General features: G+C 41.6%; 1 protein-coding gene across 50 annotated transcripts in view; it reads left to right on the forward strand.

Moving 5' to 3' along the window:
- The window catches only part of LOC118380773 (protein tyrosine phosphatase domain-containing protein 1-like), a 165,124-nt gene that overhangs the window by 76,037 nt on the left and 62,376 nt on the right, over window positions 1-26,711 (forward strand). The gene's annotated exons all lie outside the window — the stretch shown is intronic.

The raw sequence follows: 26,711 nt of genomic DNA on the forward strand, positions 1-26,711 counted from the left end.
GACACCGCTAGATCACAATCAAGGCTTCTCTTGCTTTGTACAGATCCACTGCTGGCCGAGCTGGTTCAGACCTGTCTGAACATCACTCTGTTAGCCCTGGCTGGTTCAGACCTGTCTGAACATCTCTCTAACCTGGCTGGTTCAGATCTGTCTGAACATCTCTCTGTTAACCTGGCTGGTTCAGATCTGTCTGAACATCTCTCTGTTAACCTGGCTGGTTCAGATCTGTCTGAACATCTCTCTGTTAACCTGGCTGGTTCAGACCTGTCTGAACATCTCTCTGTTAACCTGGCTGGTTCAGATCTGTCTGAACATCTCTCTGTCTGAGCACCTGGCTGGTTCAGATCTGTCTGAACATCTTTCTGTTGATCTGTCTGAACACCTGGCTGGTTCAGATCTGTCTGAACATCTCTCTGTTAACCTGGCTGGTTCAGACCTGTCTGAACATCTAGACCTGTCTGTTAACCTGGCTGGTTCAGATCTGTCTGAACATCTCTCTGTTAACCTGGCTGGTTCAGATCTGTCTGAACATCTCTCTGTTAACCTGGCTGGTTCAGATCTGTCTGAACATCTCTCTGTTAACCTGGCTGGTTCAGATCTCGAACATCTCTGTTAACCTGGCTGGTTCATCTCTCTGTTAACCTGGCTGGTTCAGGATCTGTCTGTCTGAACATGGAACATCTCTGTTAACCTGGCTGGTTCAGATCTGTCTGGACATCCCTCTGTTAACCTGGCTGGTTCAGATCTGTCTGAACATCTCTCTGTTAACCTGGCTGGTTCAGATCTGTCTGAACTCAGTATGACAGGGCTAGTCAGAGGAGTTGGTTGAGGCCCCTGACAGGGCTAACGATCCTTGGACATTTCTAGTCTTGTTTAGTTTACCTTGAGGTAAGGATGATGAGATGCTAACCCACATTAATGAGGGGAGAGAAGGCTTTGGTGCTAGGGAAATGTTTCGTCTGTGAACGTGTGTTTTCAAAGAGGTGTCTGTTGTTGGAGAGAAAGCCAACATGAAATACAGCAGGAGAATATTTAGCCTAGTCACACAGAATGGGGATGATGTAGAATGGGGATGATGTAGCCTAGTCACACAGAATGGGATGTAGCCTAGTCACACAGAATGGGGATGATGTAGCCTAGTCACACAGAATGGGGATGATGTAGCCTAGTCACACAGAATGGGGATGATGTAGCCTAGTCACACAGAATGGGGATGATGTAGCCTAGTCACAGAATGGGGATGATGTAGCCTAGTCACACAGAATGGGGATGATGTAGCCTAGTCACACAGAATGGGGATGATGTAGCCTAGTCACACAGAATGGGGATGATGTAGCCTAGTCACACAGAATGGGATGATGTAGCCTAGTCACACAGAATGGGGATGATGTAGCCTAGTCACACAGAATGGGGATGATGTAGCCTAGTCACACAGAATGGGGATGATGTAGCCTAGTCACACAGAATGGGGATGATGTAGCCTAGTCACACAGAATGGGGATGATGGAGTCACACAGAATGGGGATGATGTAGCCTAGTCACACAGAATGGGATGATGTAGCCTAGTCACACAGGGATGATGTAGCCTAGTCACACAGAATGGGGATGATGTAGCCTAGTCACACAGAATGGGGATGATGTAGCCTAGTCACACAGAATGGGGATGATGTAGCCTAGTCACACAGAATGGGGATGATGTAGCCTAGTCACACAGAATGGGGATGATGTAGCCTAGTCACACAGAATGGGGATGATGTAGCCTAGTCACACAGAATGGGGATGACAGAATGGTCAGAATGGGGACATGTAGGATGATGTAGCCTAGTCACACAGAATGGATGATGTAGCCAGTCACACAGAATGGGGATGATGTAGCCTAGTCACACAGAATGGGGATGATGTAGCCTAGTCACACAGAATGGGATGATGCAGCTAGTCACACAGAATGGGGATGATGTAGCCTAGTCACATGGGGAATGGGAATGGGGATGATGTAGCCTAGTCACACAGAATGGGGATGATGTAGTCTAGTCACACAGAATGCAGCTAGTATGTAGTCTAGTCACACAGAATGCAGCTAGTATGTAGTCTAGTCACACAGAATGCAGCTAGTATGTAGTCTAGTCACACAGAATGCAGCTAGTATGTAGTCTAGTCACACAGAATGCAGCTAGTATGTAGTCTAGTCACACAGAATGCAGCTAGTATGTAGTAGTCTAGGATGTGCTTGTTGATCTCTCCTCTTTTCTCTCTCTCGCTCTGCAGTCAGTAGTCGGGTCCCCACAGCCAAGTACACCAAGGTGGGGAGACTTTGAGACATGTGATCCCAGGTCACATGCAGTGCTCCATGGCGTGTGGAGGAGGGCCTGTAAATACGAGAACCCGGCCCGCTGGAGTGACAAGGAGCAGGCCGTTAAGGGACTGTACTCCTCATGGTGAGTCTCTGTCTAACATCCACGTGTCTGTCCTCTTGTCTCTCTTCTGACTCATAGATAGATAGATAGATAGATAGATAGATAGATAGATAGATAGATAGATAGATAGATAGGATCATACAGCTCTGGATATAGATAGTAGTACCAAGACAGGTCAGACACTACGAGACAGATAGTACCAAGACAGACAGGCAGTGAGACAGATAGGTAGTTAGACAAGTAGTTAGATAGTTGGATAGACAGGCAGTTAGATATGGACATGTAGTGAGGTAGGTAGTTAGATGGATCGATAGTAAGATATATATAGATATAGATAGATAGATAGATAGATAGATAGATAGATAGATAGATAGATAGATAACCTCCAATCTTACACTCACCCAAGCCAATGGCATGTACCAGATGCTCAGCAGGCTCTGCTCACACTTACTGGCCTGAGGCCAAACCACACCAACAACATTGGACACTTTATGGAACACAAAGCCTTCACTATCTCATCCTGGAATATCCAAGACCTGAGGTAATCTGCCTTTGGCCTGGACTTCACCAAAGAAATCGGTAATACAGACATTGTCATCCTGCAAGAAACCTGGTATAGAGGAGACAGACCCACTAGTTGTCCTCTAGGTTACAGAGAGCTGGTAGTCCGATCCACCAAACTACCAGGTGTGAAACAGGGAAGGGACTCAGGGTATGCTAATTTGGTATAGAGCAGACCTAACTCACTCCGTTAAATTAATCAAAACAGGAACATTTTACATTTGGCTAGAAATTCTAAAGGAAATGATCTTAACAGAGAAAAAATGTCCTCCTGTGTGCTACCTATATCCCCCATTAGAATCCCCATACTTTAATGAAGACTGCTTCTTCTATCCTGGAGGGGAAATCAATCATTTCAGGCCCAGGGACATGTACTAGTCTGTAGTGACCTAAATGCCAGAACCGGACAAGAACCTGACACCCTCAGCACACAGGGGGACAAACACCTGCCTGCAGGTGACAGCATTCCTCCCACATATGCCCCCCTAGGCATAACTATGACAACATAACCAACAAAAACGGGTCACAACTCCTGCAGCTCTGTCGCACGCTGGGTATGTACATAGTAAACGGTAGGCTTCGAGGGGACTCCTATAGGTACACCTATAGCTCTGTGCAGGCTGGGTATGTACATAGTCAACGGTAGGCTTCGAGTGGGGACTCCTATGGTAGGTACACCTATAGCTCTGTCGCAGGCTGGGTATGTACATAGTCAACGGTAGGCTTCGAGGGGACTCATGGTAGATACACCTATAGCTCATCTCTTGGCAGTAGTACTGTGGACTACTTTATCACTGACCTCAACCCAGAGTCTCTCAGAGCGTTCACAGTGAGCCCACTGACACCCCTATCAGACCACAGCAAAATCACAGTCTACTTAAACAGAGCAATACTCAACCATGAGGCATCAAAGCCAAAGGAACTGAGTAACATTAAGAAATTATATAGATGGAAGGAATGCAGTTTGGAAACCTACCAAAAACAATTAGGCAACAACAAATTCAATCCCTTTTAGACAATTTTCTGGGTAAAACGTTCCACTGTAATAGTGAAGGTGTAAACTTGGCAGTAGAAAATCTTAAATAGTATATTTGACCTCTCAGCTTCCCTATCAAATCTAAAAATCTCAAAAAATAGAAACCAAGAAAATTAACAATAATGACAAATGGTTTGATGAAGAATGCAAAAATCTAAGAAAGAAATTCAGAAACCTGTCCAACCAAAAAAACCTGAGTCTACGCCTTCACTATGGTGAATCACTAAAACCATACAGAAATACACTACGGAAAACCTGAGTCTACGCCTTCACTATGGTGAATCACTAAAAACAATACGAAACACACTACGGAAAAAGAAGGAACAGCATGTCAGAAATCAGCTCAATGTGGTGAAGAATCCATAGACTCCTAACCACTTCTGGAAAACACTAAAACAAACAACACGAATAGTTATCATCCAAAATGGAGATGTATGGGTAAACCACTTTCTCCAGTCTTTTTGGCTCTATAACAAAGTATAAAGAGCAAAAACATATACATGATCAAATACAAATCTTAGAATCAACTATTAAAGACTACCAGAACCCACTGGATTCTCCATTACCTTGAATGAGTTACAGGACAAAATAAAACCCTCCAACCCAAAAAGGCATGGGGTGTTGATGGTATCCTTAATGAAATGATCAAATATACAGACAACAAATTCCAATTGGCTATACTAAAACTCTTTAACATCATCCTTAGCTCTGGCATCTTCCCAATATTTGGAACCAAGGACTGATCACCCCAATCCACAAAAGTGGAGACAAATTTGACCTCAAAAACTACTGTGGGATTTGTAACCTTGGGAAAATCCTCTGCATTATCATTAACAGCAGACTTGTACATTTCCCCTCAGTGAAAACAATGTACTGAGCAAATGTACATTTTTTGACCAAATTACCGTACGTACGCGTTCACCCTGCACACCAACAAACAAAACAAAGGCAAAGTCTTCTCATGCTTTGTTGATTTCAAAAAAAGCCTTTGACTCAATTTGGCATGAGGGTCTTCTATACAAACTGATGGAAAGTGGCATTGAGGGAAAACATACAACATTATAAAATCCATGTACACAAACAAGTGTGCGGTTAAAATTGGCAAAAAACATTTCTTCCTAGAGGGCCGTGGGGTGAGACAGGGATGCAGCTTAAGCCCCACCCTCTTCAACATATATATCGCAAAATTGGCGAGGGCACTAGATCAGTCTGCAGCACCCGGCCTCACCCTACTAGAATCTGACGTCAAATGTCTACTGTTTGCTGATGATCTGGTGCTTCTGTCACCAACCAAGGAGGCCTACAGCAGCACCTAGATATTCTGCACAGATTCTGTCAGACCTGGGCCCTGACAGTAAATCTCAGTAATACCAAAAATAATGGTGTTCCAAAAAGGTCCAGTCGCCACGACCACAAATACAAATTCCATCTAGACACTGTTGCCCTAGAGCACACAAAAAACTATACATACAGTGGGGCAAAAAGTATTTAGACAGCCACCAATTGTGCAAGCTCTTCCACTTAAAAAAGATGAGAGAGGCCTGTAATTTTCATCATAGGTACACTTCAACTATGACAGACAAATGAGAAAAATAAAATCCAGAAAATCACATTTTGATAATGAAGTTATTTGCAAATTATGGTGGGAAAATAAGTATTTGGTCACCTGCAAACAAGCAAGATTACTGGCTCTCACAGACCTGTAACTTCTTCTTTAAGAGGCTCCTCTGTCCTCCCTCGTTACCTGTATTAATGTATTACTTGTTTGAACTTGTTATCAGTATAAAAGACACCTGTCCACAACCTCAAACAGTCACACTCCAAACTCCACTATGGCCAAGACCAAAGAGCTGTCAAAGGACACCAGAAACAAAATTGTCCTAGGGCCTCCTCCACGCCTCCTGATGTACTGGCCTGTCCTCTGGTAACACCTCCATGCACGGGACACTACGCTGACAGACCCAGCAAACCTTCTTGCCACAGCTCGCATTGATGTGCCATCCTGGATGAGCTGCACTACCTGAGCCACTTGTGTGGGTTGTAGACTCCGTCTCATGCTACCACTAGAGTGAAAACACCGCCAGCATTCAAAAGTGACCAAACATCAGCCAGGAAGCATAGGAACTAGGAGTATGTGTATAATATGACATTTGTAATGTCTTTATTATTTTAAAACTTCTGTATGTGTAATGTTTACTGTACATTTTTATTGTTTATTTCACTTTTGTATATTATCTACCTCACTTGCTTTGGCAATGTTAACACATGTTTCCCACGCCAATAAAGCCCCTTGAATTGAATAGATAGTAGTAAGTAGTTGTAAGATAGATAGATAGATAGATATGTAGATAGATAGATATGTAGATAGATAGATCTGTAGATAGATAGATCTGTAGATAGATAGATCTGTAGATAGATCTGTAGATAGATAGATATGTAGATAGATCTGTAGATAGATAGATAGATAGATAGATAGATCTGTAGATAGATCTGTAGATAGATAGATCTATAGATATATAGATAGATCTGTAGATAGATAGATCTATAGATATAGATATAGATCTAGATAGATAGATAGATCTGTAGATAGATAGATAGATAGATAGATGGGTAGTAAAATAGATAGATTATGTGGGTAGTAGCAATGAAAAGATAGATTGATAGATGGGTAGACAGATGGATTATGTGGGTAGTAAGATAGATAGATGGATTGATATAAAGAGATATATGGTATGTGGGTAAGATAGATAGATGGATTGATATGTGGTAGTGGTGATGGATTGATATGTGGTAGTGGATAGATGAATTCATATGTGGGTAGTAAGATAGATAGATGGATTGATATGTGGGCAGTGAGACAGACAAATGGATTCATATGTGGGTAGTAAGATAGATAGATGGATTGATATGTAGGTAGTAAGATGGATTGATATGTGGGTAGTGAGATAGATGGATTGATATGTGGGTAGAGATAGATAGATGGATTGATATGTGGGTAGTGAGATAGATAGATGGATTGATATGTGGGTAGTGAGATAGATAGATGGATTGATATGTGGGTAGAGATAGATGGATTCATATGTGGGTAGTAAGATAGATAGATGGATTGATATGTGGGTAGTAAGATTAGATAGATGGATTGATATGTGGGTAGTAAGATGGATTGATATGTGGTAGTGAGATAGATAGTTCATATGTGGGTAGTAAGATAGATAGATGGATTTGATATGTGGGTAGTGAGATAGATGGATAGATATGTGGGTAGTAAGATAGATAGATGGATTGATATGTGGGTAGTAAGATAGATAGATGGATAGATATGTGGGTAGTAAGATAGATAGATGGATAGATATGTGGGTAGTAAGATAGATGGATGGATTGATATGTGGGTAGTAAGATGGATTGATATGTGGGTAGTGAGATAGATGGATTCATATGTGGGTAGTAAGATAGATAGATGGATTGATATGGGTAGTGAGATAGATGGATGATAGATAGATGGATGATTGATATGTGGGTAGATATGTAGGTAAAGATAGATAGATGGATTGATATGTGGGTAGTAAGATAGATAGATGGATTGATATGTGGGTAGATAGATTATGTGGGTAGTAAGATAGATAGATGGATTGATATGTGGTAGTAAGATAGATAGATGGATTGATATGTGGGTAGTGAGATAGATGGATAGATATGTGGGTAGTAAGATAGATAGATGGATTGATATGTGGGCAGTGAGATAGATAGATGGATTGATATGTGGCAGTAGAGAAGATGGATTGATATGTGGGCAGTGAGATAGATGGATTCATATGTGGGCAGTAAGACAGACAGTGGATTCATATGTGGGTAGCAAGATAGATAGATGGATTGATATGTGGGTAGTGAGATAGATAAGATGGATTGATATGTGGGTGAGATAGAGATATGTGGGTAGTAAGATAGATAGATGGATTGATATGTGGGTAGTAAGATAGATAGAGATGGAGTGAGATAGATGGATAGATATGGGTAGTAAGATGATAGATGGATTGATAGATGAGATAGATAGATGGATTGATATGTGGGTAGTAAGATGGATTGATATGTGGGTAGTGAGATAGATGGATTGATATGTGGGTAGTAAGATAGATAGATGGATTGATATGTGTAGTAAGATAGATAGATGGATGATATGTGGGATAGATGATAGATGGATAGATATGTGGGTAGTAAGATAGATAGATGGATTGATATGGGTAGTAAGATGGATTGATATGTGGGTAGTGAGATAGATGGATTCATATGTGGGGTAGTAAGATAGATAGATGGATTGATATGTGGTAGTGAGATAGATGGATAGATATGTGGGTAGTAAGATAGATAGATGGATTGATATGTGGGTAGTAAGATAGATAGATGGATTGATATGTGGTAGTAAGTAGATAGATAGATAGATAAGGATAGATATGATATGTGGGTAGTAAGATAGATGGATGGATTGATATGTGGGTAGTGAGACAGATGGATTGATATGTGGGTAGTGAGATAGATGGATTGATATGTGGGTAGTAAGATAGATAGATGGATTGATATGTGGTAGTGATAGATAGATGGATAGATATGTGGGTAGTAAGATAGATAGATGGATAGATATGTGTAGTAAGATAGATAGATGGATAGATATGTGGGTAGAGATAGATAGATGGATTGATATGTGGGCAGTGAGATAGATAGATGGATTGATATGTGGGTAGTAAGATAGATAGATGATTGATATGCGGGCATGTAGGGATAGATATGTGGGTAGTAAGATAGATAGATGGATTGATATGTGGGCAGTGAGATAGATAGATGGACTGATATGTGGGTAGTAAGATAGATAGATGGACTGATATAGCATGAGACAGACAGTGGATTGATAGTGGGTAGTAAGATAGATAGAGATTGATATGTGGGTAGTGAGATAGAGATTGATATGTGGGTAGTAGATAGAGATTGATATGGGGATAGATAGATGGATTGTGGGTAGCAAGATAGATAGATGGATTGATATGTGGGTAGTAAGATAGATAGATGGATAGATATGTGGGTAGTAGGATAGATAGATGGATTGATATGTGGGTAGTGAGATAGATAGATGGATTGATATGTGGGTAGTAAGATAGATAGATGGATTGATATGTGGGCAGTGAGATAGATAGATATTGATATGTGGGTAGTAAGATAGATAGATGGATTGATATGTGGGTAGTGAGATAGATAGATGGATAGATATGTGGGTAGTAGGATAGATAGATGGATTGATATGTGGGTAGTGAGATAGATAGATGGATGATATGTGGGTAGTAAGATAGATAGATGGATTGATATGTGGGTAGTGAGATAGATGGATTGATATGGCAGTGAGATAGATAGATGGATTGATATGTGGGTAGTGAGATAGATAGATGGATTGATATGTGGGTAGTAAGAGATAGATGGATTGATATGTGGGTAGTAAGATAGATAGATGGATTGATATGTGGTATGGAAGATAGATAGATGGATTGATATGTGGGTAGCGAGATAGATGGATTGTGTGGGTAAGATAGATAGATGGATTGATATGTGGGCAGTAAGATAGATTGATATGTGGGAGTGAGACAGATAGATGGATTGATATGTGGGTAGTAAGATAGATAGATGGATTGATATGTGGGTAGTAAGATAGATAGATGGATTGATATGTGGGTAGTAAGATAGATAGATGGATTGATATGTGGGTAGTAAGATAGATAGATGGATAGATATGTGGGTAGTAAGATAGATAGATGGATTGATATGTGGGTAGTAAGATAGATATGTGGATGAGATAGATGGATATGTGGGTAGTAAGATAGATAGATGGATAGATATGTGGGTAGTGAGATAGATGGATTCATATGTGGGTAGTGAGATAGATGGATTCATATGTGGGTAGTGAGATAGATGGATTCATATGTGGGTAGTGAGATAGATGGATTCATATGTGGGTAGTGAGATAGATGGATTCATATGTGGGTAGTGAGATAGATGGATTGATATGTGGGTAGTGAGATAGATGGATTCATATGTGGGTAGTGAGATAGATGGATTCATATGTGGGTAGTGAGATAGATGGATTCATATGTGGGTAGTGAGATAGATGGATTCATATGTGGGTAGTGAGATAGATGGATTCATATGTGGGTAGTGAGATAGTGGATTCATATGGGTAGTGAGATAGATGGATTCATATGTGGGTAGTGAGATAGATATGTGGGTAGTGAGATAGATATGTGGGTAGTAAGATAGATGGATAGATATGTGGGTAGGTAGGTAGTAAGATAGATAGATACATCTATTTGATCATTTAAAACACAATAAAACCTCACGTGGATAAAGCCATTTTAAATAATTGAGGATGACACAAAAAGTTTGAACCGGTATTTCCATTGTGGTCCTCTTAATTAAATGTCTCTAAGCATTAACAAACACAGTATACCTACTAGGCATGCTTGAGTTACAGATATAATAATTAATACATTCTTTTAACTTTTCAAAGAATCTCAAAGCGCATCGAAAGTAAGACAACAAATAAATATGTAAATGACGGAGATTGAAAGCATGTCGGCCGGTTTGGAATCAAGTTGAGGCAAGTTAGTCTGTAAAGGCAGTGTAGGTTCAGTTGAGGGGCATCGAAGGGACAGCCAAGGACAAACAAAGACCTGTGTTTCCATGCTAACATACTGTAATACTACATACTTCACGAGTATATACTATTAGTTCATTTTAGTACGGTGTCCTTTCAGTCAGGTGTACTCGCTTCGCCTGTCTATTGGAGGTTGATGCTAGCTTGTTAGCATAACAAATGACTATCTAGACATCTTACTTCATGAACAATGTCCATTGAGAACACACAACGACTATACTGCTTTGCTGAGAATGATGTGAATAATCAAGTCAATCAATGTTTTCCTCCATCTGTATTGGATGTGTCGTTGTTATAGTATGTTAAACCCTCTGTCTGTTTTCCTCCATCTGTATTGGATGTGTCCATTGTTATAGTATGTTAAACCCTCTGTCTGTTTTCCTCCATCTGTATTGGATGTGTCCATTGTTATAGTATGTTAAACCCTCTGTGTCTGTTTTCCTCCATCTGTATTGGATGTGTCCATTGTTATAGTATGTTAAACCCTCTGTGTCTGTTTTCCTCCATCTGTATTGGATGTGTCCATTGTTATAGTATGTTAAACCCTCTGTCTGTTTTCCTCCATCTGTATTGATGTGTCCATTGTTATAGTATGTTAAACCCTCTGTGTCTGTTTTCCTCCATCTGTATTGGATGTGTCCATTGTTATAGTATGTTAAACCCTCTGTCTGTTTTCCTCCATCTGTATTGATGTGTCCATTGTTATAGTATGTTAAACCCTCTGTCTGTTTTCCTCCATCTGTATTGGATGTGTCCATTGTTATAGTATGTTAAACCCTCTGTGTCTGTTTTCCTCCATCTGTATTGGATGTGTCCATTGTTATAGTATGTTAAACCCTCTGTGTCTGTTTTCTCCATCTGTATTGGATGTGTCCATTGTTATAGTATGTTAAACCCTCTGTCTGTTTTCCTCCATCTGTATTGGATGTGTCCATTGTTATAGTATGTTAAACCCTCTGTGTCTGTTTTCCTCCATCTGTATTGATGTGTCCATTGTTATAGTATGTTAAACCCTCTGTCTGTGTTTTTCCTCCATCTGTATTGGATGTGTCCATTGTTATAGTATGTTAAACCTCTGTCTGTTTTCCTCCATCTGTATTGGATGTGTCCATTGTTATAGTATGTTAAACCTCTGTGTCTGTTTTCCTCCATCTGTATTGATGTGTCCATTGTTATAGTATGTTAAACCCTCTGTGTCTGTTTTCCTCCATCTGTATTGGATGTGTCCATTGTTATAGTATGTTAAACCTCTGTCTGTTTTCCTCCATCTGTATTGGATGTGTCCATTGTTATAGTATGTTAAACCTCTGTCTGTTTTCCTCCATCTGTATTGGATGTGTCCATTGTTATAGTATGTTAAACCCTCTGTCTGTTTTCCTCCATCTGTATTGGATGTGTCCATTGTTATAGTATGTTAAACCCTCTGTCTGTTTTCCTCCATCTGTATTGATGTGTCCATTGTTATAGTATGTTAAACCCTCTGTGTCTGTTTCCTCCATCTGTATTGGATGTGTCCATTGTTATAGTATGTTAAACCCTCTGTGTCTGTTTTCCTCCATCTGTATTGGATGTGTCCATTGTTATAGTATGTTAAACCCTCTGTGTCTGTTTTCCTCCATCTGTATTGGATGTGTCCATTGTTATAGTATGTTAAACCCTCTGTGTCTGTTTTCCTCCATCTGTATTGGATGTGTCCATTGTTATAGTATGTTAAACCCTCTGTGTCTGTTTTCCTCCATCTGTATTGGATGTGTCCATTGTTATAGTATGTTAAACCCTCTGTGTCTGTTTTCCTCCATCTGTATTGGATGTGTCCATTGTTATAGTATGTTAAACCCCTGTGTCTGTTTTCCTCCATCTGTATTGGATGTGTCCATTGTTATAGTATGTTAAACTTCTGTGTCTGTTTTCCTCCATCTGTATTGGATGTGTCCATTGTTATAGTATGTTAAACCCTCTGTGTCTGTTTTCCTCCATCACTGGATGTGTCCATTGTTATAGTATGTTAAACCCCTGTCTGTTTTCCTCCATCTGTATTGGATGTGTCCATTGTTATAGTATGTTAAACCCTCTGTGTCTGTTTTCTTCCATCTGTATTGGATGTGTCCATTGTTATAGTATGTTAAACCCTCACATCTGTTTTCCTCCATCTGTATTGGATGTGTCCATTGTTATAGTATGTTAAACCCTCTGTGATCTGTTTTTCCTCCATCTGTATTGGGTGTCCATTGTTATAGTATGGCTGTGACTGTTTTCTCCATCTGTACCAATGTGTCCATTGTTATAGTATGTTAAACCCTCTGTGTCTGTTTTCCTCCATCTGTATTGGATGTGTCCATTGTAGCCAAGTTAAACCCTCTGTCTGTTTTCCTCCATCTGTATTGGATGTGTCCATTGTTATAGTATGTTAAACCTTCTATCTGTTTTCCTCCATCTGTATTGGATGTGTCCATTGTTATAGTATGTTAAACCCTCTGTCTGTTTTCCTCCATCTGTATTGGATGTGTCCATTGTTATAGTATGTTAAACCCTCTGTCTGTTTTCCTCCATCTGTATTGGATGTGTCCATTGTTATAGTATGTTAAACCCTCTGTCTGTTTTCCTCCATCTGTATTGGATGTGTCCATTGTTATAGTATGTTAAACCCTCTATCTGTTTTCCTCCATCTGTATTGGATGTGTCCATTGTTATAGTATGTTAAACCCTCTGTGTCTGTTTTCCTCCATCTGTATTGGATGTGTCCATTGTTATAGTATGTTAAACCCTCTGTGTCTGTTCCTCCATCTGTATTGGATGTGTCCATTGTTATAGTATGTTAAACCCTCTGTGTCTGTTTTCCTCCATCTGTATTGGATGTGTCCATTGTTATAGTATGTTAAACCCTCTGTGTCTGTTTTCCTCCATCTGTATTGGATGTGTCCATTGTTATAGTATGTTAAACCCTCTGTGTCTGTTTTCCTCCATCTGTATTGGATGTGTCCATTGTTATAGTATGTTAAACCCTCTGTCTGTTTTCCTCCATCTGTATTGGATGTGTCCATTGTTATAGTATGTTAAACCCTCTGTCTGTTTTCCTCCATCTGTATTGGATGTGTCCATTGTTATAGTATGTTAAACCTCTGTCTGTTTTCCTCCATCTGTATTGGATGTGTCCATTGTTATAGTATGTTAAACCCTCTGTGTCTGTTTTCCTCCATCTGTATTGGATGTGTCCATTGTTATAGTATGTTAAACCTCTGTGTCTGTTTTCCTCCATCTGTATTGGATGTGTCCATTGTTATAGTATGTTAAACCCTCTGTGTCTGTTTTCCTCCATCTGTATTGGATGTGTCCATTGTTATAGTATGTTAAACCCTCTGTGTCTGTTTTCCTCCATCTGTATTGGATGTGTCCATTGTTATAGTATGTTAAACCCTCTGTGTCTGTTTTCCTCCATCTGTATTGGATGTGTCCATTGTTATAGTATGTTAAACCCTCTGTGTCTGTTTTCCTCCATCTGTATTGGATGTGTCCATTGTTATAGTATGTTAAACCCCCTGTGTCTGTTTTCCTCCATCTGTATTGGATGTGTCCATTGTTATAGTATGTTAAACCCTCTGTGTCTGTTTTCCTCCATCTGTATTGGATGTGTCCATTGTTATAGTATGTTAAACCCTCTGTGTCTGTTTTCCTCCATCTGTATTGGATGTGTCCATTGTTATAGTATGTTAAACCCCCTGTGTCTGTTTTCCTCCATCTGTATTGGATGTGTCCATTGTTATAGTATGTTAAACCCCTCTGTGTCTGCTGTCCATCTGTATTGGATGTGTCCATTGTTATAGTATGTTAAACCCTCTGACCTGTTTTCCTCCATCTGTATTGGATGTGTCCATTGTTATAGTATGTTAAACCTCTGTGACTGTTTTCCTCCATCTGTTTTGGATGTGTCCATTGTTATAGTATGTTAAACCCGCTGTGACTGTTTTCCTCCATCTGTATTGGATGTGTCCATTGTTATAGTATGTTAAACCCTCTGTGTCTGTTTTCCTCCATCTGTATTGGATGTGTCCATTGTTATAGTATGGGTTAAACCCTCTGTCTGTTTTTCCTCCATCTGTATTGGATGTGTCCATTGTTATAGTATGTTAAACCTTCTATCTGTTTTCCTCCATCTGTATTGGATGTGTCCATTGTTATAGTATGTTAAACCCTCTGTCTGTTTTCCTCCATCTGTATTGGATGTGTCCATTGTTATAGTATGTTAAACCCTCTGTCTGTTTTCCTCCATCTGTATTGGATGTGTCCATTGTTATAGTATGTTAAACCCTCTGTCTGTTTCCTCCATCTGTATTGGATGTGTCCATTGTTATAGTATGTTAAACCTTCTATCTGTTTTCTCCATCTGTATTGGATGTGTCCATTGTTATAGTATGTTAAACCCCCTGTGTCTGTTTTCCTCCATCTGTATTGGATGTGTCCATTGTTATAGTATGTTAAACCCTCTGTGTCTGTTTTCCTCCATCTGTATTGGATGTGTCCATTGTTATAGTATGTTAAACCCCTGTGTCTGTTTTCCTCCAGATTGGGATGTGTCCATTGTTATAGTATGTTAAACCCCTGTGTCTGTTTCCTCCATCTGTATTGGATGTGTCCATTGTTATAGTATGTTAAACCCTCTGTGTCTGTTTTTCCTCCATCTGTATTGGATGTGTCCATTGTTATAGTATGTTAAACCCTCTGTGTCTGTTTTCCTCCATCTGTATTGGATGTGTCCATTGTTATAGTATGTTAAACCCCCTGTCTGTTTTCCTCCAGAATGGGTCCATTGTTATAGTATGTTAAACCCTCTGTGTCTGTTTTCCTCCATCTGTATTGGATGTGTCCATTGTTATAGTATGTTAAACCTCTGTGTCTGTTTTCCTCCATCTGTATTGGATGTGTCCATTGTTATAGTATGTTAAACCCTCTGTGACTGTTTTCCTCCATCTGTATTGGATGTGTCCATTGTTATAGTAGTTAAACCCTCTGTGACTGTTTTCCTCCATCTGTATTGGATGTGTCCATTGTTATAGTATGTTAAACCCTCTGTGTCTGTTTTCCCATCTGTATTGGATGTGTCCATTGTTATAGTATGTTAAACCCTCTGTCTGTTTCCTCCATCTGTATTGGATGTGTCCATTGTTATAGTATGTTAAACCCTCTATCTGTTTTCCTCCATCTGTAATGGATATCACCATTGTTATAGTATGTTAAACCCTCTGTCTGTTTTCCTCCATCTGATTGGGTGTCCATTGTTATAGTATGTTAAACCCTCTGTCTGTTTTCCTCCATCTGTATTGGATGTGTCCATTGTTATAGGTTAAACCCTCTGTCTGTTTCCTCCATCTGAATGGATGTGTCCATTGTTATAGTATGTTAAACCTTCTATCTGTTTTCCTCCAGTATTGGATGTGTCCATTGTTATAGTATGTTAAACCCTCTGTGTCTGTTTTCCTCCATCTGTAGGACCAGCCATTGTTATAGTATGTTAAACCCTCTGGTCAGCCTTTTCCTCCAGAATGGATGTGTCCATTGTTATAGTAGCCTTAAACCCTCTGTGTCTGTTTTCCTCCATCTGTATTGGATGTGTCCATTGTTATAGTATGTTAATCCCCTGTGTCTGTTTTCCTCCATCTTATTGGATGTGTTTTTCCTCCATCCATTGTTATAGGTTAAACCCTCTGTGACTGTTTTCCTCCATCTGTATTGGATGTGTCCATTGTTATAGTATGTTAAACCCTCTGTGACTGTTTTCCTCCATCTGTATTGGATGTGTCCATTGTTATAGTATGTTAAACCCTCTGTGACTCCACTCGGCACACCGTTCACTGTATGAGACTTGAGACAGACATACCACACACTTTACCTGCAGCGGCAGCTCACCACATCTCATAGTCCTTGCTGTCCATCTGTCGTTGTTAGACATATATTTGGGCAGCTGTATTTGTTGTCCTGGCTATAATGATGAACTGCCGTTGGCTGTTCAGAAGACCGAGGCTGGAAGGAGGAAGAGACGACAGGAATCTGGTCAAGGAGGGCGCTGTTGAGGCGCTGTATTCTCCTTGACCAAAATGCAAATGTAGGTAGGCCACATTCTAAGTCAATTATTACACTGGACTGGTCTGTCAATGTAGCCAAGTTCATTGTTAATTTGATACATGCACTTGGAATATAATATTAGAACATGTCGTTTAGTGGCCTATAGGCTACACTCAATAATATACACACATGGCAGAATAGGCCTACATACCAAATCATGGAAAGCTTTTTATTTTGTTTCAATTTGGTAAAGTTGCCTTTTCTCATCACAAACTGGTGGCAGAGGACCCTACTGCTAAATCCCAATGTACCCATCCTAGACGACCTTGACCTCAAGCCCCACTTCTGAATGACCCTCTTTTGACAGGCTGGTAGGGCCTTGCAGCATGAAGACCAGGACCATGGCTGGGTCCAGACCTGGAAGCCTCCTGTTTCTCTATTGGCTGGCCAGTGACACTTGTAAGTGTTGTGTCCAGGCATTTGATGTCCACCGGACCACAGTGCCCCATGTCATCCACAGGGTCAGTGGTGGGATCATGAAGAGTTTTATTCATATCAGCTACAGGCCATCTGTGACCACAGGTGCAGGTTCAACATTGCCTTCCCAAGGTCTGTGCACGACGCCAGGGTCCTGTAACAGTCCTTTACTCTGCCTGGCCGGGCCCATCTGTATAATGACCCTACAGGCAGCCAGTGACAGTCACCTACAATGCAAGGGCCAGGAATGTGGTCAGTGGTCCTTCAGGATAATGAAGACCCAGCTCATCATGAAGGCCTGGAGGTGAAGCCTGGCTTTGTGTCTGAGGTGGTTGAATGCTGCACGTCTGCCTCAGCAACAGGATGGAGCCTGAGGATGATGATGGAAACCTGGACCAGCCTCTTCCTCAGAATGGGCATCACCTGTAGGACCAGCCTCTTCCTCAGAATGGGCATCACCTGTAGGACCAGCCTCTTCCTCAGAATGGGCATCACCTGTAGGACCAGCCTCTTCCTCAGAATGGGCATCACCTGTAGGACAGCCTCTTCCTCAGAATGGGCATCACCTGTAGGACCAGCCTCTTCCTCCAGAATGGGCATCACCTGTAGGACCAGCCTCTTCCTCAGAATGGGCATCACCTGTAGGACCAGCCTCTTCCTCAGAATGGGCATCACCTGTAGGACTAGCCTCTTCCTCAGAATGGGCATCACCTGTAGGACAGCCTCTTCCTCAGAATGGGCATCACCTGTAGGACCAGCCTCTTCCTCAGAATGGGCATCACCTGTAGGACCAGCCTCTTCCTCAGAATGGGGGGCATCATCCTGTAGGACCAGCCTCTTCCTCAGAATGGATATCACCTGTAGGACCAGCCTCTTCCTCAGAATGGATATCACCTGTAGGACCAGCCTCTTCCTCAGAATGGGCATCACCTGTAGGACCAGCCTCTTCCTCAGAATGGGCATCACCTGTAGGACCAGCCTCTTCCTCAGAATGGGATCACCTGTCACCTGAATGGGACCAGCCTCTTCCTCAGAATGGGGATCACCTGTAGGACCAGCCTCTTCCTCAGAATGGGGATCACCTGTAGGACCAGCCTCTTCCTCAGAATGGGGATCACCTGTAGGACCAGCCTCTTCCTCAGAATGGATATCACCTGTGGGACCAGCCTCTTCCTCAGAATGGGCATCACCTGAAGGACCAGCCTCTTCCTCAGAATGGGGATCACCTGTAGGACCAGCCTCTTCCTCAGAATGGGCATCACCTGAAGGACCAGCTCGCAGCTGCAGAATCAGGAGTGGGCAATGTTGGGCACCCGCCAACCCCTTCCCAGGTGACCACTACTAGCCTCGCAATGGGCCCCAGACCAGTAAAAACAACCCACATGAGCCTCTTCTCACAGGCACCCTGTTTAAAACAGAATGGTTGATTCCTCCAAATGGGCAACCTCAATAGCCTCACCCGAATGTTCACATCTAACATAACTTATAGCCTCTTCTCAGAATTTTTATCATATTACCAGTGTTCAGGCCTCCCAGGTGGCGCAGCGGTCTATCAGACATCTCAGTACAAGAGTCGTCACTGCAGTCCCTGGTTTGAACCCAGGGTCTGGCCAGAATGGGGTCCGGGTTTGGCCAGGGATCGGCTGTCATTGTAAATGGGTATTTGCCTAGTTTTTGCCTGGTTAAATAAAAATATTTGATCATATTCCTCAGGGTTCATCATTTCAAATCAAGCACATTTTTAATAATGCCTCAAATTTCCTGGTGGGATCCCCTTTGTCACCTGAAGGACCATAATGCACCCTTTAAAAATCCATGCTTTTGCAGCCCTTCTCCCTGACCACTGCCTGCTCCGACCAGCACTTCACCCACACGATTCTCCAGGCAATCAGAATGGTTGATTCAAAAATCAATAATATCATGTTCACATTAAGGAGCAACTACCGTTCTGCTTTTTTCCAATTCCCGAGTGTACAGCCTCCCAGGTGCAGCGGTCTACATCTTACAGAGGTCGTCACTGCAGTCCCTGGTTTGAATCCAGGGTCTGGCCAGGGTCGGGTTTGGCCAGGGTCGGCTGTCATTGGTATTTGCCTAGTTTTTGCCTGGTTAAATAAATCAAATGACTGTAACAAACATTGTACTACCCTGAGTTACTATCCATGCTTTACCAGGGTTCATACTGAGCATTTTTAATAACAGAAGGACCATTTCAGATAGCATAATGCACACTTTAAAAATCCATCACTTCTCCCCAGCTCTGGTCTTTTCAGATACGGCTCAGGGTCTTTCTCAGGGGTACAAGACCGACACATTGGGGATGCAACTGAATGCATCCTTATCCAACACTCGACATGCACATTGAAGATAACGGTCCACATTTACTTTTCGTCAGCCAACAAGATGACTAGGCCTCCAAACATCAAAAGTACTAGCCTATGTCAGTCTACTATCTTCAATAGTACAACAGTTTACCTAGCAAGGGGCACACTCCAACACTCAGACATCATTTACAGATAGCCAGGGGCACACTCAGACTCTCAGACACACTCAGACATCATTTACAGATAGCCAGGGGCTCACTCCAACACTCAGACATCATTTACAGATAGCCAGGGGCACACTCCAACACTCAGACATCATTTACAGATAGCCAGGGGCACACTCCAACACTCAGACATCATTTACAGATAGCCAGGGAACACTCCAACACTCAGACATCATTTACAGATAGCCAGGGGAACACTCCAACACTCAGACATCATTTACAGATAGCCAGGGGGAACACTCCAACACTCAGACATCATTTACAGATAGCCAGGGGCACACTCCAACACTCAGACATCATTTACAGATAGCCAGGGAACACTCCAACACTCAGACATCATTTACAGATAGCCAGGGGCACACTCCAACACTCAGACATCATTTACAGATAGCCATTTACAGAACACTCCAACACTCAGACATCATTTACAGATAGCCAGGGGCACACTCCAACACTCAGACATCATTTACAGATAGCCAGGGGAACACTCCAACACTCAGACATCATTTACAGATAGCCAGGGGCTCACTCCAAACACTCAGACATCATTTACAGATAGCCAGGGGCACACTCCAACACTCAGACATCATTTACAGATAGCCAGGGGTACACTCCAACACTCAGACATAATTTACAGATAGCCAGGGCACACTCCAAGACAGCATCATTTACAGAGCCAGGGCACACACTCCAACACTCAGATATCATTTACAGATAGCCAGGGGCACACTCAGACATCATTTACATAGCCAGGGGCAGATCATTAGACATCATTTCCAGATAGCCAGGGCAGTACTCCAACACTCAGACATCATTTACAGATAGCCAGGGGCACACGATGTTCCAACACTCAGACATCATTTACAGTATATGATCCAGGGAAGTTCTCTGTTTAGTGAGTCCTCCAGACAGGCAGTAGGGATGACCAGGGATGTTCTCTGTTTAGTGAGTCCTCCAGTAGGGACTGGATGACCAGGGATGTTCTCTGTTTTAGTCCTCAGATCAGAGGCAGTAGGGATGACCAGGGATGTTCTCAGTGATCATTTACAAAGCAGTAGGGATGACCAGGGATGTTCTCTGTTTAGTGAGTCCTCCAGATCAGAGGCAGTAGGGATGACCAGGGATGTTCTCTGTTTAGTGAGTCCTCCAGATCAGAGGCAGTAGGGACGACCAGGGATGTTCTCTGTTTAGTGAGTCCTCCAGATCAGAGGCAGTAGGGAGTTGACCAGGGATGTTCTCTGTTTAGTGAGTCCTCCAGATCAGGGGCAGTAGGGACGTAGGGACGACCAATTCTCAGTGGGGAGTGTTCTCCAATTTCTGCCTTTAAACCAGTGAGTCACCTCCAGATCAGCAAGGCAAGATAGGGAAGCTGTTGAACAGAAGTTAGCATACATACACTCAATAACACAGTAGAAAAAATGGGCAGTCTATATACAATGTGCAAAAAGGCATGAGGAGGTAGGCGTTTTTCAACCACTGGTGATAAATGATCAGATGGGCAAAGGTAGAGTATTGGTGTGCAAAGACAGAAAAGTAAATAAATAAAAACAGTATAAAAACAGTATGGGAATGAGGTAGGTGAAAAAGGGTGAGCTATTTACCAATAGACTATGTACAGCTGCCGATCGGTTAGCTGCTCGGATAGCTGATGTTTGAAGTTGGTGAGGAGATTTTTCCAACAATTGTTCCAGTAGGCAGCAGAGTACAGGCGGCAAATGGTGTTGGCTTTAGGGATGATCAGTAATTCACCTGCTGGAGCGCGTGCACGGATGGGTGTTGCCATCGTGACCAGGTGAGAAGCTTTACCTGGCATGGACTTGTAGATGACCTGGAGCCAGTGGGTCTAACTTTGCCTTTAGAATACAGGTCACAGTGGTGGGTGGTATAAGGTGCTTTAGTGACAAAGCGGATGGCACTGTGATAGACTGCATCCGTGACAGCTTGGAAAATTATGTCATGCTTTAGAAGCTTCTGATAGGCTTTGAGTCAATTGGAGGTGTACCTGTGGATGCATTTCAAGGCCTACCTTCAAACTCAGTGCCTCTTTGCTTGACATCATGGGAAAATCCAAATAAATCAGCCTCCACAAGTCTGGTTAATCCTTGGGAGCAATTTCCAAATGCCTGAAGGTACCATGTTCATCTGTACAAACAATAGTATGCAAGTATAAACACCATGGGACCACGCAGCCGTCATACCGCTCAGGAAGGAGACGCGTTCTGTCTCTTAGAGGTGAACATACTTTGGTGCAAAAAGTGCAAATCAATCCCAGAACAACAGCAAAGGACCTTGTGAAGATGCTGGAGGAAACAGGTACAAAACTATCTATATCCACAGTAAAACGAGTCCTGTATCAACATAACCTGAAAGGCCACTCAACAAGGAAGAAGCCACTGCTCATAACCCGCCAAAAAAAGCCAGACTACGGTTTGCAACTGCACATTGGGACAAGCAATGCAGGTGGAGAGGCACGGTGGCTAGGAAAAACTCCCTAGAAAGGCCAAAACCTAGGAAAAAACCTAGAGGAACCAGGCTATGTGGGGTGGCCAGTCCTCTTCTGGCTGTGCCGGGTGGAGATTATAACAGAACATGGCCTAGATGTTCAAATGTTCATAAATGACCAGCCTGGTCAAATAGTAATAATCACAGTAGTTGTCGAGGGTGCAACAAGGCAGCACCTCAAGTGTAAATGTCAGTTGGCTTTTCATAGACGATCATTCAGAGTATCTCTACCGCTCCTGCTGTCTCTAGAGAGTTGAAAACAGCAGGTCTGGGACAGCTAGCACGTCCGGTGAACAGGTCAGGGTTCCGTAGCCGCAGGCAGAACAGTTGAAACTGGAGCAGCAGCACGGCCAGGTGAACTGGGGACAGCAAGGAGTCATCATGCCAGGTAGTCCTGAGGCATGGTCCTAGTGCTCAGGTCCTCTGAGAGAGAGAAAGAGATAATTAGAGAAAACATACTTCAATTCACACAGGACACCGAATAGGACAGGAGAATAGGACAGGAGAATAGGAGAATAGGACAGGAGAATAGGAGAATAGGACAGGAGAATAGGAGAATAGGACAGGAGAATAGGAGAATAGGACAGGAGAATAGGACAGGAGAGTACTCCAGATATAACAAACTGACCCTAGCCCCCCGACACATAAACTACTGCAGCATAAATACTGGAGGCTGAGACAGGAGGGGTCAGGAGACACTGTGGCCCCGTCCGATGATACCCCCGGACAGGGCCAAACAGGCAGGATATAACCCCCAAGCACAGCCCCCACACCACTAGAGGGATATCTTCAACCACCAACTTACCATCCTGAGACAAGACAGGTATTGCCCACAAAGATCTCAACCCAAGGGGGGGAGGTGCCAACCCAGACAGGAAGATCACGTCAGTGACTCAACCCACTCAAGTGACGCACCCCTCCTTATGACGGCATGGAAGAGCACCAGTAAGCCAGTGACTCAGCCCCTGTAATTGTAAAGAAATAAAAGCTGAAATTAAATAATTCTCTCTACTATTATTCTGACATTTCACATTCTTAAAATAAAGTGGTGATCCTAACTGACCTAAGAGAGGAACTTCTTTACTAGGATTAAATGTCAGGAATTGTGAAAAACTGAGTTTACATGTATTTGGTAACCTTCCGACTTCAACTGTATATTGTTTGTGTATTCTGCATTGTATGTTGTCTGTATTTTTATTCTCTGTGTTTTCTAAATTATACACTGCCTTTCAAAAGTTTAGGGTCACTCAGGAATGAAATACAGTGTAGACATTGTTAATGTTGTAAATGACTATTGTAGCTGGAAACGGCAGATTTTTAAAATGGAATATCTACATAGGAGTACAGAGGCCCATTATCAGCAACCATCAGTCCTGTGTTCCAATGGCACGTTGTGTTAGCTAATCCAGGTGTATCATTTTTAAAAGTCTAATTGATCATTTAGAAAACCCTTTTGTAATTATGTTAGCACAGCTGAAAACTTTTGTCCTGATTTCAGTCTATTCTTGTTCTGAGAAATGAAGGTTATTCCATGAGCAAAATAACACAGACACTGGACAGAGGAACTCTGCCTAGAAGGCCAGCATCCCGGAGTCGCCTCTTCACTGTTGACGTTGAGACTGGTGTTTTGCTGGTACCATTTAATGATGCTGCCAGTTGAGGACTTGTGAGGCGTCTGTTTCTCAAACTCAACACTCTAATGTACTTGTCCTCTTGCTCAGTTGTGCACCGGGGCCTCCCACTCCTCTTTCTATTCTGGTTAGTGCCAGTTTGTGCTGTTCGCTGAAGGGAGTAGGACACAACCTTTGTATGAGATATTCCGTTTCTTGGCAATTTCTTGCATGGAATAGTAAAGAAACTTGAAGCTCTCAACCTGCTCCACTACAGCCCCGTCGACGAGAATGGGGTCGTGCTCTGTCCTCCTTTTCCTGTTTTCCACAATCATCTCCTTTGTCTTGATCATGTTGAGGGAGATGTTTTTGTCCTTGCCCCACAAGGTCAGGTCTCTGACCTCCCTATAGGCGGTCTCATCCTTGTCAGTGATCAGGCCTACCGCTGTTCTATATTATCTGTGTATTCTACATTTATATGTTTATTCTATATTCTCTGTATTCTATATTCTCTATGTTCTATATTCTCTGTGTTCTATATTCTCTGTGTTCTATATTCTCTGTGTTCTATATTCTCTGTGTTCTATATTCTCTGCATGTTCTATATTCTCTGTGTTCTATATTCTCTGTGTTCTATATTCTCTGTGTTCTATATTCTCTGTGTTCTATATTCTCTGTGTTCTATATTCTCTGTGTTCTATATTCTCTGTGTTCTATATTCTCTGCATGTTCTATATTCTCTGTGTTCTATATTCTCTGTGTTCTATATTCTCTGCATGTTCTATATTCTCTGTGTTCTATATTCTCTGCATGTTCTATATTCTCTGTGTTCTATATTCTCTGCATGTTCTATATTCTCTGCATGTTCTATATTCTCTGTGTTCTATATTCTCTGCATGTTCTATATTCTCTGTGTTCTATATTCTCTGCATGTTCTATATTCTCTGTGTTCTATATTCTCTGCATGTTCTATATTCTCTGTGTTCTATATTCTCTGCATGTTCTATATTCTCTGTGTATTGTGTATTCTCTGTTCTATATTCTCTGTGTTCTATATTCTCTGTGTTCTATATTCTCTGCATGTTCTATATTCTCTGTGTTCTATATTCTCTGCATGTTCTATATTCTCTGTGTATTGTGTATTCTCTGTGTTCTATATTCTCTGTGTTCTATATTCTCTGTGTTCTATATTCTCTGCATGTTCTATATTCTCTGTGTTCTATATTCTCTGTGTTCTATATTCTCTGCATGTTCTATATTCTCTGTGTATTGTGTATTCTCTGTGTTCTATATTCTCTCCATGTTCTATATTCTCTGTGTTCTATATTCTCTGTGTGTTGTGTATTCTCTGTGTTCTATATTCTCTGTGTTCTATATTCTCTGCATGTTCTATATTCTCTGTGTTCTATATTCTCTGTGTTCTATATTCTCTGCATGTTCTATATTCTCTGTGTATTGTGTATTCTCTGTGTTCTATATTCTCTGTGTTCTATATTCTCTCCATGTTCTATATTCTCTGTGTTCTATATTCTCTGTGTGTTGTGTATTCTCTGTATTCTATATTCTCTGTGTTCTATATTCTCTGTGTTCTATATTCTCTGTGTTCTATATTCGCTGTGTTCTATATTCTCTGCATGTTCTATATTCTCTGTGTTCTATATTCTCTGTGTTCTATATTCTCTGCATGTTCTATATTTTCTCTGTGTATTTTGTATTCTCTGTGTTCTATATTCTCTGTGTTCTATATTCTCTGCATGTTCTATATTCTCTGTGTTCTATATTCTCTGTGTTCTATATTCTCTGCATGTTCTATATTCTCTGTGTTCTATATTCTCTGTGTTCTATATTCTCTGCATGTTCTATATTCTCTGTATATTGTGAATTCTCTGTTCTATATTCTCTGTGTTCTATATTCTCTCCATGTTCTATATTCTCTGTGTTCTATATTCTCTGTGTGTTGTGTATTCTCTGTATTCTATATTCTCTATGTGTTGTGTATTCTCTGTGTTCTATATTCTCTGTGTTCTATATTCTCTGTGTTCTATATTCTCTGCATGTTCTATATTCTCTGCATGTTCTATATTCTCTGTGTTCTATATTCTCTGTGTTCTATATTCTCTGCATGTTCTATATTTTCTCTGTGTATTTTGTATTCTCTGTGTTCTATATTCTCTGTGTTCTATATTCTCTGTGTTCTATATTCTCTGCATGTTCTATATTCTCTGTGTGTTGTGTATTCTCTGTGTTCTATATTCTCTGTGTGTTGTGTATTCTCTATATTCTATATTCTCTGTGTGTTGTGTATTCTCTGGGTATCCTATATATTCTGATTTTTCCTGTAAGTCCTGTGCTACGCTGCTCCTCCCATGTCTGAGGCAGCCAGCTGGGTGGTGTCCTATTGTAAACAGATATCTGATCAATAAGTAAACACAAAGTAATCAGTACACGCTACTCACCCTTTCCACTCTCCTCCACTGCCACACATGGCCAGTAACTAACGCCCAACAGCTTAGCTGGTAGTATCATTCATCCACTTGTTTTCCGGGCTGCTCTGTTCAAATAATTCATATTACATGTACTGCATGTGATTCATTAACGGTGTGTGAACTGTTCTGATGTGTAATCACCATGTAATTCTGCTCTCTCTCTCTCTCTCTCTCTCTGTGTCTCTCTCTCTCTCTCTCGCTCTCTCTCTCTCTCTCTCTCTCTCTCTCTCTCTCTCTCTCTCTCTCTCTCTCTCTCTCTCTCTCTCTGTCTCTCTCTCTCTGTGTCTCTCTGTGTCTCTCTCTCTCTCTCTCTCTCTCTGTGTCTCTCTCTC

The sequence above is a fragment of the Oncorhynchus keta genome, chromosome 21 (genome assembly GCF_023373465.1).
Source record: "Oncorhynchus keta strain PuntledgeMale-10-30-2019 chromosome 21, Oket_V2, whole genome shotgun sequence".
Classification (NCBI taxonomy): domain Eukaryota; kingdom Metazoa; phylum Chordata; class Actinopteri; order Salmoniformes; family Salmonidae; genus Oncorhynchus; species Oncorhynchus keta.